We start from the raw sequence: 19,783 nt of genomic DNA, 5'->3' as shown, positions 1-19,783 counted from the left end.
CGAATCTTTGACCTGCCTCGTCAGTGGGCGTGTCCGTGGGCGTGTCGCCTGGGGGAAGAGGAACCAGCTGACCCCAGCTGGGATTTCTGGTCCTCGCAGTCCCCCAGGTTAGGCGCTCTGTATTTTTACCCTTGCCTCAGCAAAACGGGATACAGTCAGCAAGTAGGGATAAAGATCCCTCGCCAGGCAAACAGGAACAGGAGGAATAATGTTCGCATTTATGGATTACCTGAGTCCCTCGAGTCAGATGATCCTATGACCTTTTTCACTTCTTTCATCCGAAGTTGCTAGACATGCCTCCAACTACTTCACTTAGTATTCAGAGAGCTCATAGACTTGGACCTTGCTCATCTACTTCCTCTAGGCCCCGTGGAGTCATTATTCTTTTCCTGAAATTTACAGACTTACTCTCTGTCCTTTCTGCAGCAAGGGCCAAGCGTCAAGTCACCTGTCTCGGTCAGAGAGAGTTTCTTTCTCAAGATGTCTCCAGTATTACTACAGCCCAAAGAAAGGAATTCCTAAACCTTTGTGCTCCTTTGAGATCTCTGGGTGCTAGATATGGCTTATTCCACCCTTGCAAGGTTACTCATCAGAATCATACTTCGACCTTTTTGGATCCGAATGAACTTAAGAACTTCATCCATATCCACTCTAACAGCAGCATGGATACTTCTACTCCTCCCACTGGCTAATTGATTCAGCATTTTCACTTGTTTGTTATTCTTTTTCTTCCTACAGTTTTTCTGTTGATGCTGTTCTTCACATTTATTATATGCTTTTTTGAATATTTCGCTATATATGTTTCTTTGTTGTCTTTATTTGTATTGTTTCCCCATATGCTGTTTTCTCCCATTTATTTATCTTCAGATATCCCGATGCTGATTTGTGTCCCTTGATCCCTTACTTGTGATTCCTATTCCTTGGCTCTCTATTTGTGTCCTGGTGCGGTTGGAATCCTGTTCTCCGGGTGGCACGTTTTGTTGAGTGTCGCCGCTACCCCAACCTTCCTTTAGTTTCCCCCTTCAGGTATGTTCACTTCAGTCATCCTTTTGGATATGTACTGTCTTTTCTCTTTCCTCATCTTCTTCTCCCGGGTTCTTTCCCCTCCCTTTGCTCCCCCTTCACATTCTTATTCTCTTGGTATTGCTTCCAATCCTTCTTCACTCATCTGGCTCTCCTTCACCTCTTTTTGTTTTACGATGTTACCAGCAATTTTCCCTTTGGCTGTTTGTTGTTTGTATATTTTTTCGCAATTGTTGATGTCATCATACTTATCCGGTTTACAAATTTAGAGTTATCTCATGGAATATAAAAGGTTTTGTTAGTCCCATTAAGTGACAGAGAGTACTCTCTCATTTAGCTTCCTATGCCCCTGATATTGTTCTTCTACAGGAGACTCACCTTAATGACCTTGAGTCACTTAAGTTAAAAAGAAATTGGGTGGGTACTGTTTTATTTTCTCCATCTTCCAATAAAAAAATGGAGTTGCTATTCTAATTCATAAAAAGTTAAAATGTAAAGTGTTGTTGGAGGAAAGAGATTCAGAAGGAAGATGGATTTTGGTCAAGGTGTTGATTAACTCTATTTCTCTGACTGTTTTTAATATCTATGGTCCTACTCAGCCTGATTGTTTGTTGTGGCATTTAATTACAAGCAAATGTACAAAGCATAAGGATGATTTGTTTTTTTACGAGGAGATTGTAATCAAATTATTGATCCATTTCTTGATCGCGAATCTACTGTTTGCTTCATTCCACACAAACCACATAAGCAATTCTTACATACTATCCTTCAAACGAATCTCTCTGATTCTTGGAGACTCACACATCCAGACTCTCTAGACTACTCTTTTTTCTCACACCCTCATGCTTCTTCCCCTAGATTAGATTATATTTTTCTCTCTCAGTCTCTCACCCAGCATCTCTTATCTTCCTCTATTGAGCCTATTGTTATCTCTGATCATGCTCCCATTATAACCAGCCACGGACCGTGGAGGGAGTTTCGTAGCGCACCCTGCATTGCATTTTATTAATTAAATTGTTTACTTACCTTCAATTATCCATACTCCAGTTTTTAGCACCCCCCACACTCCCCCTCCCCCGCCCCGCCTCTCCCCCCCCACCGAAACTCCCTCCACGGGCCGTGGCTGATTATAACTGATATTGATCTACTTCCTCCTCCTCCCAAGCCCTCTCGTTGGCGCTTGAACTCTGCTCTCCTTACTGACCCTAATTTCTCTTCTTCATTTCGTGCCTTTACTAACGATTTCTTTCACACTAACTCTACTCCTGAAATTCCTCCTCATACTCTGTGGGACTCTTTTAAAGCTACTGCAAGGTGTTCATTATTGACTTTGTTTCCAGGAAAAAGAAACAATTTCTCCAAAAACGTAAGTCCTCTCTTGCATATATTAAAAAATTAGAACATCAATTCTATACCTCTTCTGCTAAATGTATGTCCCCAGCCCTTCTACGTGCAAAGTTTTCCTTTAATAAATCTACCACGGATAATGCTTCCTCAATTCTTCTTCGTAGTAGTGCGCGTTATTACGGAGGTCGTAATAAATCTGGAAAGCTTTTAGCTAACTATGTTAAATCTCGAAAAGAACGTACTTCCATTGAATCTATTTTTTCTTCTGATAATGTTCTTCCCTATACAAATGAACAGATTCTTGAACAATTCCAACTTTTTTATCAACAGCTTTACACTCCAGAATCCCCTCCTACCTCTTCTATGCTTAATTCTTACTTTGAAAAATTACCTAAATCCTCTGCATCCCATCTTAACTTTTCATCCCTTGACCTTGATCTTTCCCTTCATGAACTTTCTACAGCTCTCTCCTCCCTCACTAAGGGTAAAACTCCTGGTCCTGATGGCTTTCCAGTGGAATTTTATCTGCGTTTTTCTGACCTTTTATTACCAAAACTCTTGTTACTTTTTCAAATCCTTCTCTTCCTCAGGTATATCTGCTGGTACCTTTCAAGACGCCACCATCTGTCTCATCCCAAAGAAGGTTGTGACCCTAAGTTTTGTAAAAATTATCGTCTATTTCGTTAGTCAATGTTGATTATAAACTTTTCGCCAAATTACTTGCTTTACGTTTGGATTCCTTTATGCCTTAACTTATTGGTAAAGAACAATGCGGTTTTATTAAAGAGAGGCCCCCTCTTTATCTATACCTTTAGCTGCTATTTCTGTTGACGCTGAAAAAGCTTTTGACAGAGTTGATTGGTCTTTTTTATTTGCCTCACTTAAATGGCATGGATTTGGCTCCAAATGTATTTCTCTTGTTTCTTTATTGTATTCTTCTCCCAAAGCTTCTATTCTTGTAAATGGCTAACGTTCTTCTTCTTTCAATCTTCTTAGAGGAGTTCATCAAGGTTGCTCTCTCTCTCCACTTCTTTTTGTTCTGGCCCTTGAACCTTTTTTATCCTCTATTCGCCAGAACACTGGCCTTATCGGTTTTCCATTTGGTGACCAACAATTGAAACTCTGCATATGCCGATGATATCCTTTTGTTTATCTCAAATATGAAATCGTCTATCTCTCCTTTATTGTCCGAATTTGAAGCATGTTCTCTTGAATCTGGTTATAAGATCAACTCGGATAAAACAGAAATTCTCCCTTTGACTAAATTCTGTCTCCCTCATTTCTTTTCTTCCACAGGTTTTGCTTGGAATAGTGCTAAGATTAAATATCTTGGAATCTGCTTCTCTAATTATATTTCTTCCTCTGTTAAATTAAATATGTCCGCTGTCCTCTCCCGAATTGATCAGCTATTTTCTTCTTGGAATGCTCTTTTTCTTTCTTGGTGGGGTCGACTTGACTCCATCAAGATGATGGTTGGTCCTATTCTTATTTATACTCTTGCCATGCTGCCTGTACATATCCCTACTCTGTATTTCCAACGTCTTGACTCCTCTATTTCAAAATTTCTCTGGAAAAATAAAAAAGCTAGAATTTCTCTTTTATCTCTTCGCGGGCCTAAATCAAGTGGTGGTGTTCATTTCCCAGACTTCCGTTTATATCACTAATCCTTTTCTTTCCGCCAAGCTTCACGTTGGCTTTCACTGGAACCCTCTCCTTTCTCTCCTCTCTCTATTGAGCATTCTTTTTTATCGCCCTTCTCCTTTGATGAATTAATACATTTTTCATCTAAATCTCCTTATGATTCATTTCCCTTGTTTAAGCATACTTCCTCTCTTCTTAAACCTTTATTTTCTTCTTCACTTGTATCGCGTGAATCCTTTCTACATCTACCCATCTGGTATAACTCACTAATTCTTATAAATATTAGACCGATTTGTTGGACCTCTTGGAGACTCAAGGGTATTATATGGATCCGTCAGCTCTTTGATGGTGTACCACCTTGTTCTTTTCCGCATTTTCGGCTTCAATTTCATTGTCCTTCCTCAACTTCTAATACTTCCCCTTCTCATCTTTTGACATTACTTTCTACTCTTCCTAAAGCATCTCTTATTTATAAATTATTTCGTTCTCCTAATCCGGAGCGTTTCAAATCCAAGGTGGAACTTTCCTGGGAATCGGATCTAGAATGTACTTGGCCCATTTCCCTTTGGGATAAACTCTGGTTCAAATCATTGAAGATCTCTTGCTCTGCTTCTTTCACTCAGTCTCTCTTTTTTCTATATCACAGACTCTATCTTTCCCCTCTTTCTCTTTCTCGCTTCTCATCTTCTTCTGATTCTACCTGCTGGACTTGTAAATCACCTAATGCTGACCTTTTACATATGTTTGTCTTCTGTCCCAAGCTTTCCATTTTTTGGAGAAAGGTTTGAAGTTGAAGTAAAAGGTTTGGTCTTGCATTTCCCATATTTTCTTACTCTCTGTTCCATTTTCACCTCCTCTTCTTTTTCTTGGTAGTCTCTCTGACATACTAACTTTACCCTCACACTCTCAGGGTCTTTTTGATCTTATGCTTGCACTCGCTTTTCAACATATTTCTTCTAACTGGAAATCCCTTACAAACGTTTCCATACAACATTGGTGGAACTCTTTATGTCATTTTCACAGACTAGATGTCTCCTTCGCTTCCTCTTGCAAACCACCTCGTAATGTTGACTTCTATTGGTTGCCTCTTACTAACATATTTAGACCATTTAGCTCAAAAGAAAACGTCTCCTATTAATTCTGAAAACTTTAAACCCCCTTGAATGTTTTTTACTCTCTCCTTCATGTATGCTTTCATATTGTTTTAAGACCTTTATTTATTGCAATGTTTTCCATATGCTATTTAATTCTTGATAATTGTTTGTACTGTTCTTGCCTTTGCCGTCATTTTTCAGAGCAATGCTTTGTTTTCTTTTATTTTCTTTCATTCCTTTCCTTCCCCCCGCTTTCTTTCCCCTTCAAAATACCATAACATGCTTTTAGTCCTCTAGCTTGATATTAGGAAAGTTATGTTTCTTATTTAAATTGTATACTCTATCTTTTCCTTCCTGATGTTAATTGTCATCATTATTATTATCAATAAAGCTTCTCAAACATGAAAAAAAAAAGTTTGTCATGTTTCCCTGCGTGCTGGGAAAATACCATGGAGTAATTGGTAATCGGCTTCTACTAGGATCTCCTTTGAAAGTATTGATAATTCATCTCAAAGGGCGTTCAACTTTACAACTTCAAATAGTCCGTCCTGCTGCGTTGTCCTTTGAAGAGTTGGTAGGACTGTTTCGTTAAGGACGGGATGTGCTTTTTTTTCGTTCAATTTCTCCCCCTTGTTAGGCATGTCCCAGATTTACTTAATCCTTTTTCTTTTTTCTGAATGCAAAGATGGTGTTTGCTCTTTTGTTCTCTTTTCCAGTCTTGTTCTTGAAACATATAAAGAGCATTGTTATTTGTACATGATATTTGCTCCAATATATGTCTGTATTATTTTCTTACATTTTTTGTAGAGAATCGAAATATACAAATCACTTGACACTTGTAAAGACTTGCATGCTGTCTGCAATCCCCTTGGTACAACAAGCAATGCATTTGTTATTACATGATTTATCCATTGCACATTCTAAATGTTTGTGTTTGCTCTCTGTTTGGCTCAAACAGCCCTAAATCGTGGGGGCAAATACTATATATTTCACACGCAGTTTGTAAAAAGAGACAAACAATTTTGCGATCTTTCCTGGGCTCCTGGGAATATGTGTGTGCTACCTGGTAACCTTGCGTCAGCCTCCGTACTTATCTTTGCTTTTTGTCAATGTTGTAAAAAAATTGCTGTGTGTTTTCGAATTTGTGAGTCAGCTCCATTTCTTTGCAGAGGCTTTCGAGGCTTACTTGCATGATAACATGTTAGCAGACATTATCACTCGTTTTTAAGATCATTCTATGAAGATAAAAGTATGATTTTGACTGAGGATTCCTTTGATGATCTGACTAGGACAGAAATATTAGTGCATCCCTCTTCACACCTCCTTTGCCTTCCAGGTCTTCTGTTGTGATAAACTGTCACAGATATGTTGTCTCCTTCTATGTCAAGGTAGGAAGTATTTCACTGGAGGCTTCTTCACTCATAATCTTTGTTGTTTTCTGTGTGTTATTTTATGCCTATAGTGCTTTCCTTTGTTATACTGGAGGGCAGCCCTCACGAGACCCAGATTCAGCTATTTGAGATCCAAATCCTGCTTCTACATTCAGGGGCATATTCTCAAGGAACTATCGCCGAGTTATCGGCAGTTTATCGCAGCCAAAGTCACGATAAATGTATCACCCCATTCACAAACAGGTGCTAACAGCCGACAACACCAGTTTACCCACGATAGCAGCGGCAAAAAACATCATCACAGACGACCCCGGCAACTATCGCTAATGAGATCCAGAGTAGGCGTTCCCATGCAAAAATCAGCGACAACACCACTCCGCGCTAATGAGATGCAGAGTAGGTGTTCCCATGGAAAAAGCTGTCACAACACCACTCCGCAACCTTCTCAACAACCAGCCAGATCGTGATAAGATCACAAAACATGCTATAAGGCCCGTTAGCAGCAAGAAATGAACATCTGCTCTGACCTGGTGCAAAGTCAAACGACAGACTGCCCCACAAAAGGGATCCCAGCCCAGAGCCACACCTGAAGAACAGATTCCATGGAGCCAATGAACATGCAGGTCAGACAACCAAGAGGGCCACAACACCCACTGCCACCACCCCAGGTCCACCCCCTGCCATCCCCCCGGGCCCTGCCCCAGGCCTCCTCCATCTCTCCCGGATCCAGATATCGCACATCCACGGCATGAAAACATGAACAAAACAACTGCCTGATGTCGCACAATTATGACAATCAACATACATGTGAGTACAGAAATCCTGATTCATTCATTCACCATTGAAAGACCAAACAAAATATCACATTTTGTCTCCAAACAACTATTTTGAAGAGTCTTGGCTGGGCATCCCTGGACAATCTGTGAGTCAAAGCCTGCAAGACAATATCCAAGATAAGAAGGTGTGTCAGGCACTCATCAAAGGACAGGGTGAGAGAGAAAGAGAGAGAGAGAAAGATAAAGAGAGAAAGAGATAGACTGAACAAGGAGCGCAAGGCCAATTGGGCCCTTGGCTCATGCAAACATGCCAACAGCTGCGTGTGTCTCGAAATTGGTACACCCCAAATCACAGGCCTGGCACCAAAGTCAGCACAAAGGCTACATCACATTTAGGAAATGCAAGCAGTAGTCAAACTAAAATTAGGTATGAAAGCTCCTTTGTCTCACTACACAAGGCGGAAGGCCAACCGAACCCCCAACCTTGGTCCTGAATGTGGCAGGCACACCCTGCATGAGATACCATACCAGCCTCCGACTACTCCCACACCACGAACAGCACTAATGAAAGACCAACGTGCCCACACCCCAAACACACTTTTCCCTGCATGACCTATTGATGCCCTTGACACATTTGTTAAAAACTACCCATACGTCCAAACGTTGCACACACATACGACTCATTGCCCATAGCAACTGCTGCCAGTTTGAGGAGTGCCAGTGCTACAAGACCAACAAATGCAATGGCAGGCATTCCCGGGTGCATGCACAACCCCTGTCACGTGGAACTGTACAGTGCACAAATGCTGCATCTGTTGGGATCTGTGCCAATGGCAGTGTTGCAAATCAGTTTCTGTCTCGCCTACGTCACCTGCGTCCAGCCCTGTTTCCACTGTCGATCATACTCATTCCAGTAGCCCCATAGAGGTCTGCCTAAACAACGCAACGGTAGCTGAATTGGATTATGACCTGGCAGTGCACCATCTGTTGGCCTACGAACAGGAGTGTCCCGGGGATAGCTGTGCATGGAATGAACTGATCTTTGGCGTATGTGCTGGGAGTTGTGCCTGGGAGATTGCACAACTCCTCGTGTGCAGTGACCACATCGAGGCGCTCCCCTATTGGCCTGTGCTACAGATTGGTGAAACAGCATGGACTGAGCACGTCTGGCTGGACCAGTTAATGGATTGGCTCACCCTGGTGTTCCTTATTTAATTATTTATTTTGAGGGTTTTAAATAGCGCAAACAAGACTCTTACGAGTATCAGAGCGCTTTACAAATCAAATGTAAGAAAAATACAGGAAGTAGCAAAACATTAAAAAAAATAGGTGAAACAGCTATACAAAGCTTATACATGTACAAATCAGCTATCTTTAAAGACATACTATAGGAACACACTGCCCATGAAGCTGCTCTTGAATTCATGGACGAGTAACTACATTCCTGCAGCCACATCCGATTGTCACCCACAGCACAGGTCCCAACACCTTGTTGCATCTTGGGGAATGGTCACCTATCCCACCACAACAGTTGACAAGTCTGCCTTCATCTGGACTCAGATTGCATGTGCGTGGAACTACGCATGTGTACACACACCTGTGCAAGGTGATGCAGTTCCATGGTTGGAGCAGCACAGTATCATTTGTCAATGTTCCCAATTCGGACATACTGCGGGGACAGAGTACACACATGGCAATGTAGCACAGCATTTGACCTTGTCGGACCTTTTCACCTGATCACTGTCAGCAGAGCAGACAGTTGGTGCAGTCCGGTGGCACAGCACTATGCAGATCCCATGGGCTGTGAGTCGTGTCCCCTCACACGGGGCAATGAGCAGACGCCAAACATCACATGACTCGTCCAGCAAGGAAAGTTGGGTTGAAACGGCTGCCATCCGTAATAATTTTTGTGTACATTTTTGCCTCCCCATTTCTTGCACCTCGACATGTTCCCATGCTGCGGGTAATTGTCTTAAGCATTTCCCTGCATTTTGCCTTGTCCGTACTGACACGAACATGCCAATAAAGTATACACAACATCACTGGTATCTAACTGTGATGAGTGTTGGTTAGATTGACAAATCGTGTGCCACAATGAGCATCGTTCCTACACAGGGAGGGACTGACGGACACATGTACAATGGGGGTGGGTCTCTTTTGACAGCTCTACCTCTATGAGCCAGACATTCTTTAGGATAGTAGCTGGCAGACCTGTGCACTTACGTGTCTTCAGCAATGTAAGTATGGTGTCCAAACTCTGACCATGTGGAGCAATGTTATGAATCAAAACAGAATATGTCCACACAGATATGTGTGAGTAGGATGTACGTTGTTACAACGCATGCTTTTACCACGCATGCCTTTACAACGCAGGTTTTTCAACGCAAGTCGTTACAACGACTTGCGTTGAGGGGTGCTGGATAGTGAATAGTTTAATTTACTATTCCAACTCCAGCCCCCGTCGATAGTAGGGAAGGTGTTGGATAGTAAATTAAACTATTACTTATCCTAGAGCGCCCCCTAGCGCAAGTCGTTGTAATGACTTGCGTTGAAAAACCTGCATTGTAAAGGCACTGCGTGGTAAAAGTTGCGTCGTAAAGGATGTCTCCCGTGTGAGTAGGTATGCAAAGTGAAGTTCTGTTGTCACATGTGATGTAGGACACAACTTCTGACCTGCTTCCAATTTGGTCATTCCTACACACAGCCCTATTCAATACATGGATGTGTGTCTATGTTGAGGGGCTGGGAGATTGTTGTTCATGTGAAATGAGGCCACAGCAAGTACACACCTTCACAGTCATCTAATTGGCCATGTGGCTCAGGGTCAAACATGCCCATTGATGTCATTTACCAGGGTGTACCTTCTTGTGCAATCTTTGTCCCTACATCCCACCATACTTTCATATTTGATTGAACATAGTCATGACACATCTGTGGGATTTTGAAAGTTGTATTCACATTCTGGTGAATTCCGGAGCTGGAGCTGTACATGGCCATGCCAAGCCCACATTACATGGTAGCCCACCGGTGTGCCAACCAGAGTCCTTTGGTGATTGAAAAGTGAATTGGAAAAGGAGGCGTGCAGTCCGCAGCAGGATTGCTGTGTAATTGTTAACCAGTGAAGATTTGGCAGTCCATGTCGGGGTCCAGGTGAATGTCGAAGAGTGTTCCGGGGGTCAGTGGGAGGTGTTGTCCCAGGGCATGAAGCAAAGGGCTGAACCAGGCAGGGACAGGCCACATGGCAGTGATGGATGCTACTCCCTCCTTCCTCACACAGTAATTACCATCCACCTCTTACTCCTCTGACACTTCTTCGGTGTGTCCGGTGTGGCTGGTGTGTGTGACGGTGTAATGGCTGCATCACTGTCTGCCACTGACACATCAGGGTGAGAAAGTGATAGGGCTGCATCACTGACACATCAGGTTGCCAAGGTGATAGGCCGGCATCCCCTTAAGCTACTGACACATCAGGGGACGGAGAAGTGTGTATCTAAGTTACTGCAGCAGTTATTTGGGACAGGCTGAGTGGCAGTAATGGCAAGATGAGGAACTGGCAGCCATACTTCCAGCCTGCAACTGCTATATGGTCTCCATTGTCCTGCGTATCTGAGCCAACTCTGTGCTGGCATTGCTGGTGCCTGTCTGATTAGACAGTTCTTGTATCTGAGTAATGGCCCCAGCGATGTCAGTCAAGGATTGTCAGGAAGCATGGTGAATGCAGTGGGTGTCCGTTAGAGACTATAAGTGGTCCCTGATGGGACTTAGAGACCCACACATGGCATCGAGTTTGGCTGCCACAAGCTCGAAACCCACAAGCAGCTAATCAGCCATCCCCACCTGGCTACCCAACACATGTCGTTGAAATTCCATGTGTTGTTCGGGGGATACTGGGAGACAGCCTTGGTGGTGTGTGTTTCCTGATTTATAGTCTGTGCAGGTGGTGGGGTCACCTCGAGGCAGCTGGGCTGCCCTGCTCCTGGGGGTGGGGTGCGGAGGCTGTCCATTAGCCGTTGGAGGTGTCTGAACATATGTGCAGGTTGTCCTCTTCATCATCACTGATGAGATTTGTGGTCTTCTGTGCAGTAGGTGTTGATTGTCCCTCTGCAATGTAAAGGGGAGATGCATGTTGACGCTTTGCAGATGTTTACATATAGACTGCATGACAATGTACATTGTGACTGTTTTGGTGGAGCTGGCTATTTGATGACAGACAGTGGGATTTTCGACTACATGATGGATGTGTGGTTTTACTCCTCATCACACAGTGTCAGACAATTCCAGATGTGAGTGGCCAGTTAATACGCACAAGCCGAACCTGTTGTGTCCTCTGTCCTGTGGTGTGGGTGTTGCACTTTGTACCACATTGAGTTCATTGTTGATGTGCTGTGATTGCTATATGTGTGTGCTGCATTGTGGGACAGTCGCCCCTGCAGCTCTGATTTCTTGGACCCTTATCCCTTTGAGGCGGTGTGCCTTTGAATTGTATGCTTTTCGGGGGCTGAAATATTTGCAACTTGGGTCATTTGTGCTCTTGACAGATTTTGTGGTCTTGTGCATTGTTTGTCTGCTGCGTGCAATGGATGGCATGGGTTGTGGGTGCAAGTGGATGTGTCAGAGTGTGACATGCTCCTTTACGGATGTGATCCACCCTGGGCCCCCTCCATTTCAAATCGTGCACCATGTCATGTATTTTGACTGCAGCCATGCTATTGGTCATGCAGTATCACTTGCATAGTCAGTGTGACTCACACAGCAGCTGTTATTCTGGATTCAGCACATGTGCATGGATAGGTTGTGTCATTGGTGATTTGGAGGGGGCCCATATGTGAACATGGTAGACAGGGGCCTACTTGGTGCTTGTATGTGTGCTGCTGTATGCCAAGGGTATCAGGGACATGTTCCACTATTATTGTGCGTGTTCAGTGTGCTGCACATGATTGTGCATGTGTGCCATTGTGCCTCCGTCCCATCAGTCACTGGTCGATACTCACCCTGTTGCTGTTGGGTCAGGTCATATCGAGCTGTGTCTAGATCCCCAACTCCTGCCACCGTCTCCACACTGGTGACAGTGGCCACCATTTCCTCCAGCTCATCCAACTCCTCCTGTGGCGCAGGAGTCCCACCTCCACTTGCCGTTGCTTGCTTCCTGTTGGCAGCGAGTTTCTGTTTGGTCCGGCTTTGCACAACATGCCAGCGCCCCTTCACCTCTTCCATTGACCTCCTCGACACTCCGACGGCATTTACGTTGTTGATGATGTTCTGCCATATTTCCATTTGTGTTGCTAGTGCTGCAGTGGAGGTGATAAACAGTTGTTGGTAGTGTTCTATCACCTCTGTGATGATGATACAGTCTTCCTGCGGCTGAACCCCATCTTCCTATTCCTCTTCTCCTTGCCCTTCCCCAAACACGGGGGTTCCTGGATGGTCCTCCATGGGCTTGTGGGGTTTGACTTGTTCTCCTGGGTGCATCCATGGTGCTACGCAATTTGATTTGCTGTTGGTTTGTTTTTTTTGCTTTTGCTTTTATAGTGCATTTTTCTGCATGACTCGTGAGAATTGCAGGCCTGTCGCTGGTTTTCTCTGATTTTGGTATCGCGCTTTGGGGCATCACAACTTTTTTGGCGTTCGTGTTTCGCATTTTTTGTTTGTCTCTTTGATATTTAAGCGGTCATTTGGCACATTATCCTGCTACTATCGCATGGTGCTGCAGGGTTGGAAATTGGAGGTTAAGACGGTGTTATTTTCTCGCGATAGACTGCGATTCGCAAAGTTGCGTTAAGATAATTTGCAATGGTTATCACACGTTATTTAGAATATGCCCCTCAGTCTGGGCAACTGCGATCCTCAAATAAGCTGTTGGTTTGAACACTTAGGATCCACAGACAGAGAGCAGGCGATAGATCACTGACTCTGCTGAGTGCAGGACCTGGAATCAGTTGCTGATTGACCTTTGAGCTGCAAGTGAATCAGGTCTCTTTAGGAAGAAGCTGAAAAAAATGGATCTTTAGATAATCTGTGCCTGCTCCTGCCTAACCATTCTGTAGGTAATGCGCTCCTTGGAGTAGCTGTGTGCACTATAAGTGCCATTAATAATGATGAGACGAGGTCCACACTCTGCCAATCTGTTCTTATAATATCACTTTACCCAAGAAAAAAAGGTAGGCATGTAAAGTGAGGAGGAAATAACTTATCCTCTGCTTTGATGAAATGTCTCAAGACAAAGCAGAAAAAAGCAGGAAAGGCCTTAACCATTTATTAGAATTATAATGCTCTGTTTCCTAGCAAATCAGGCATTCCAATAGGAAAGAGGAAGGCACTGGAGTGAGGGCAGGCTCATTGGTAGTCATATGGAAGAGTGCCTGATGTGACTCTGCTGTAAAACTGCATATCCATTTACTGGGCTACTGAAGGACTTTGGGGAAATATACAAGGTCTTGAAATGTTTCCGAGACAGGCTTAACATTCATAGTGAGAGTTCTCAATTGAGACGAAAAGACAGGTTGCACAGAAAAAAGATTGTAGTTTTTTATGAATACTGAATATCTAGTTCTTAGTTTCAATTGAAAATCTAAATTTCCAACTTCAATTAAGCTGAGTCCAATTTAATGTAATCTTAAACGATACCGTCTTTCCACCCAACTATGCACTATTTTTGTGGATGCGAGTCAGATCTAGCCTGGAAATCGTCCTTTCTAGTTATAAAAAGTTTGATTTCACAAGCTTTTTTGGTAGTGGATGTTTTTCCTTCTGCATTATATATGCACTACACTACCTGTATCATTATGCTTGTGTATGATGGTTTCCTGTGTTTATATTATTGAACAAATTAATAAAAAACACTGTTCTAATGTCAGGAATAGAAGCAGCTTGATTACCCATGGTTTTAGGTTCTTGAGACTCATGAATCAAATCAGAAATAGAAATACATTAGTAGACCGACATTCTCCATCTTCTGTAGCAGATGTTTTCTTGGCAACCTTGACGTTTACTGACGGTACTGGATTCGCCTAACTTAGGCTTTTGTTTCTCCACTTTCCTGATAATGGGCTAACTTGTTTATACTTTGTTGCAGCTTGACCAGGGCAATGTCACCTACATGTTCAGTAGTGTATTTAATAGGGCAGCAGGTTTATTTTGTTGGGTAGTAGAATCAAATGAGTCACATTTCTGTTTTACGTTCTATTGTATTTCTTTTTAAGAATAATACCTTTTTGGGTTGATCCTAGGTAGTGCGCATGTATGTTGTCTGCAAGACATGCTGTAATCAATAAAATGACTTTATTCCCACTCTTCCTTGCTTCCTCCTGCTTTCTTCTGCATTCTTAGGATGCTCTAGTTGAACCTTGGAATGAGTACTCTCAGCTGTGTTTGTATCACTGCCATCCATCAACTCAATGAGAAAGATAAAGTCTTCATCTGCTTCCGACCCAGTGCAGCTGGGCTTGGGATTTAATTGCGGATAAATATGGCTGGGAACCTTAAGTTCACATAGCAGATACCTCACTTATGTTGAAGGCTGAGGAGCACCGCCCAAGTAAAGTTTCCTTACACTTGCATTCTTTATCAGTTGTTTAGTAGAACTCTTTATTTTTATGTTGCTTTCTGTCCGTTGCTGCTTGTTTTAATTGTTTCTTTCCTCTGGCTTTGATTCCCCCTTCTGCTTTGCGTTAGGAGCCCTACCCCCACCCTCCGAGCACAGACACAGTATTTCCCTAATCATATGGCTCATCAGCTGGGCTCAGCACGCAATGGATGAGGTGCCTCTCTGGCAAAGATCAGGGCCACCTCCATACATGCATGAGGGACCTCCTCCCAAGGATTAGGGCCCCCAGCATGCTCCCACTATTACAGAAGCGCTGAGTGCTGTTGCAGGGGTGTCTGACCGGATTTGACCTTTGTTCGACAGAAATTTCCCTCAGTGCAGCCCCCTTTCTTCTGCCATTGCAGATGGGGTTATCTCATGGTCGCTTCTTGCCAACTCCCGTTCAGCACCGCCCCTTCTTTGCACATGAAACTGTGCTTGATGGTGTTTGAAGTCATCGATTGCAAAGCCCCAACCCGAGGAGCATCGTGTGTGAGAGTTGTAGGACCAGAAGCGGTCCTGGTGAGTGCGCACCCTTTGCAACAGCTAGAAAGAGATAGATGAAAACACAGACAAGTGAATAAGAGCAATCAATATTTACACCATCCGTATGAGTCTGGGTCTTGTGTGCATTCTGCTGGTGTGCTTTTTGTCTGTATTCCTTATTGCATTGTGCAAGTTGAATGACATAAAAGTCCTGAGTTAATCTTGATGTGGCTGGTGATAGGAGTTAAAGGCCCTCTCCGTATTTTAAGGGAGACATGAAACCACCCACTAACAAATGGAAGAGATGAGCGCTGAAAAATAAGTAAAAGAGTCAAGGTAATTGGCTCTAAGAACCATTGTCTGCCTGCCAATAGATGAGACTGGCCGTGGGACCCAAACCTTCTTCTCCAGACATAGCGGAGAGATGCACGACAATTGACAATTTTTGAAACATATCAATTATTCAATGTAATGTGTATTCGCAAATTGAAAATCACGTTATAAGAAGAAAGTTAAACAAAGGAACTGTGAATTTATGAATGAAGTAATGGTGGTATGTCACACTACCCCTCGAGTGGACCAATCATAAATCAGATTTTGCAGAATGTTTCAGATATTGTGGGTTGGACATGTAGGTTTTAGGGTATAGCTATGGTGCCTTTAAGAGTGTTGTTAGAAAAAGAGGAGAAGTAGATTCTTCTTAGGCTGGCGAAGGGAGAAGATAGATGGGAGATCGTCGCTGTCCGTCGGTTTGCAGAGAGGCCTCACTGTTCTTGTCCCTGTCCTGACTCGAAAGTCTTTGTTCCTTGACCCTATCTTGGCGGACCCCCATTACCTCCATGGCCACGGGGTGGTATTTTATTGATTCTTTGGGTTAGTGTCTCTTTATGATTCATACTTCACATAATTAATTTGCTGATGTATTTTTGTCACTGAAAACTTATGTCTCTTTATCTAGCCACTCCTTCATATGCAATTTGATCACTAATAAGTGTGATATTGTTTGAAATTTGTTGATGTTTTTCTCTCCCTTTTGATGAAATTATCTTTGCTTACATTGTGACCTGTATGCAATGAGCATTAACTTTTGCACCATATGTAAGATAAACCTTATTAATCTTACCAAGAGCCTGTGATTATTTAGCTAACTAGAAAGATAGTTAGATAGTTCTATTATTACCATCAACTACTCAACTAATGGTCCATTGACCAGAGAAAAGAGATTTGATATGGAGGTTCAAGTTATGTATTTAGAAGTGTCAGAAATTAGCCTGTTTAACCTCTTCGCTGCTGATGACGAGCTCAGCTCGTCATCAGCTACGACGCTCCTATGCTGATGACGAGCTGAGCTCGTCATGTAACGCGGCTTTTTGAAAATTGCCGCATACAGCGGGAAAAGCCGCCCAGCGATGCGGATAAAGAAAATAACTGAATATTGTAATTAAAACTTGACCGCCAGTGCATCAGGGATTTTGGTGAATGTGTAGGAGTTAATGGTGTGTGATGTTATTGAGTATTGATCCCTGATTAGGTTTCACGCTTTAACAGTTTTCTGGTAGCAGAGGATGGTTTAATTATTGATTATTGATTATATGTTATTAACATTAAAAGTTAGTGTTTTGTTATATGTTGTCTGGAAGTACAAGTACAGAGTTATCTGAGATGGAAATTTAGCCTGAAATAGGCAGAGGAAAAGTGTGGATAAAGAAATCACACTACAGAAGTACCTTGTTTGTTGTGATAATGCTGTACAGCGGAAGGCTGTAGGTGTTCTTTTTAGGCACTATTTCATATGTGAGAAGAGTGTTTGAAATAGTGAAAGGTCCACTTCTGAAACTCTAGCCCTTTTTATTTATTTTATAGTTTTATAGAGCGCGAACCAGACCCGTGAGGGTATCAGAGCGCTTTACAGAATTGAGGGAGAGGAATACAAAGCGTAAGGATGGAGGGATCACATTGGGAAAGCTAGGGATACATTGTACGGGAGGAGCACGCAGCCTTAAGTCCAAGCTACAAATGGGATAAAAATTGAAGCAGTTAAAAATTAAAGCAGGTAGGTATAATACACACGCAGTCTCAGCTCTTGGGGTGTCATGGAGGTCATGGATAATACCGAGGAGGAGGGTGGAACAAGTCGCTGAGGTGAATGAAAAGTATTCATTAGATGAGGTATTTTCCCATAAAGAACGTTTTGGTCTCCTTAAAGTGTGCCAAGGATGGAAGTCTTCTGGTGGAGGGTAGAAGAGAGTTCCAAATTCTTCGTGCGGCCCCAGGGAAGGACAGATTGTAGGTTTTTTTCTTCAGGAAGTGTGCTGGTTGCAGCAGCAAGTCTTTGGCAGATCGGGAGTGTCTGGCTCCTCCGGATAGCACGAGTTTTGAGGCAGGCTTTCAATGGGGCCAGAGAGTTCTTGGGTAGCCCTGCAAGAGTAGAGCATCCATATTCAAGTCTAGAAATGACTAGGGCCTTGTTTGCCATTTTAAGGTTGGACGCATCGGGGAAGGCTTTTAGGCTTCTTAGGCAGCTCAGGTGGAAGCTAGCTGTTTTGGCCATAGAGTTTATGTGGCCTTGCATATTCAGGCTGCCATCAAGGGTTATACCAAGTGATTTCGCAGAGTCAACAATGATAGGAGGGTAGTTTAGTGCCGTGATGGTCTTGATCCATTCTTGGATGTCTGGATTGGGTTTGGGAGGGGAGATCAGAAGAAATTCAGTTTTATTTGTATTGAGTTTCAGCTGGTTGGCAGTGAGCCAATGGACTGTCAGTTTCACAGCCTTGTTTAGGGAGAGAATGTCCTCAGGGGAAGAGATTTTTATGTAGACCTGTGTATCGTCGGCGTACATAAGGTAGTAGATGTTGGCGGCACGAAGCACCTCAGTGAAGGTTCAAGGTAAAGGTTGAAGAGGGTGGGAGAGAGGGTTGATCGGTGGGGGACTCCAACAGAAACCAGAGAGGGGGCGGATAGATCACCGTTGATTTGGACTCTCTGTGAGCGGTTTTGGAGGAAGGATCTAAACCATTCAAGGACGGTACCATTCAATCCCATCCTGAGTTTGAGGCCTGTTCGGAGAATTTCGTGGTTCACCGTATCAAAGGCAGAGGAGAGGTCTAGAAGGATTAGGAGACAGGTTTTGCCTAGGTCTAGGGCTTGGAGAGCGTCATCCACAATGTGGAGGAGAGTGGTTTCCGTGCTGTGCCCAGGTCTGAAACCAGATTGGAAGTCATCTAACAGGTGAAAGTTGTTGATGTGTAGGCTTAGTTGCTGTTGCACACATTTTTCCAGGACTTTGGCAAGTAGTGAAATGTTGGATTTGGGTCTATAGTTCTCAGTGGAGGTAGAGTCCAGCGTGAGTTTTTTTAGGATGGGGACAACTTGGCCAGTCCTGAGCGAATCAGGAACTGACCCCTGTTGGAAGAAGGCATTGATTATTGCGGTCCAGGAAGGGGTGATAGCCTGAGAGGCGGCAGCTAGGCAGTTAGAGGGGAAAGGATCATTAAGGTGATTGTTCGGTTTTAAGGAGGCAAGAATTCTCGTGATAGCATGGTCGTCATAGATTTTAAAGTTGGACCAGTGCGCTAGGTTTTTGGGTGAGGTTAGGGAGGACAACGCGGAGGGAAGAGGTGGAGCGGGCTGATTTTGATTTTGGTGATGTGTTGTGGATTTAAGTTCATTTTCTAGGGCAGAGATTTTGTCACAGAAGAAAGAGGAGAATTCCTTGCTTGATATTAGGAGTTTAGGTGTTTCTTTAGCGGTTTTCGCTAGTTTGTTGGATTGGTGTTTGACCAAGTCGAATAGCTTGTGAGGTCGATGTTTGGCATTCTCCAGCTTGGTTCTGAAAAATTATTTTTTGTGCTAAGGATTTTCTTATTGTAGGCATTTCTGGCCTGTCGAATAAGTTTTAGATGTGCTGCAGATGGATATTGTTTCCAGATTCATTCCGTCTGCCGAAGGGATCTCCTGTCCTTGTTGAGGGATCCGCTGAACCAGGGATTTCTATCCTTGATCTGGGTTCTTTGTTATTTTAGAGGTGCCAGGTCATCGACAATGTCGTATATGGTGGAGGAGTAATGGTCCACTAGGATGGTGACCGATGTGCACTGTGCTGGGGAGGGTCAGACTCACACAGCGCACTGCCAGTTTCTTGTGGTATAGGTTCTTGGTGCACCTAACCCATTTTTTGGGAATCACAGGTTGAGGTGTCCATGATTTGTGGGTGCTGGGCAGGAGGAAGGTTAACCCCAAAGGAGTACCAAGAACTTTTTTACTCCAAAATGTCCTCTTGCAAAACTTTGGCCTTATCCCTAGAGGAGTACTAAGTCCACCTGTAGCTTGATTGAAAGGTAAAATAGCGCTGGTTGATATTCTTACTTGAAGTGAAGGAAAATCTCTTCAAAAAGATGAAAACTATCTCTTTATTTAGTGGAGCAGATCAGGTAGCATTGT

Source organism: Lissotriton vulgaris, chromosome 3_2 (assembly GCF_964263255.1).
Source record: "Lissotriton vulgaris chromosome 3_2, aLisVul1.2, whole genome shotgun sequence".
Taxonomy (NCBI): domain Eukaryota; kingdom Metazoa; phylum Chordata; class Amphibia; order Caudata; family Salamandridae; genus Lissotriton; species Lissotriton vulgaris.
This window is presented reverse-complemented; position numbering follows the sequence as displayed.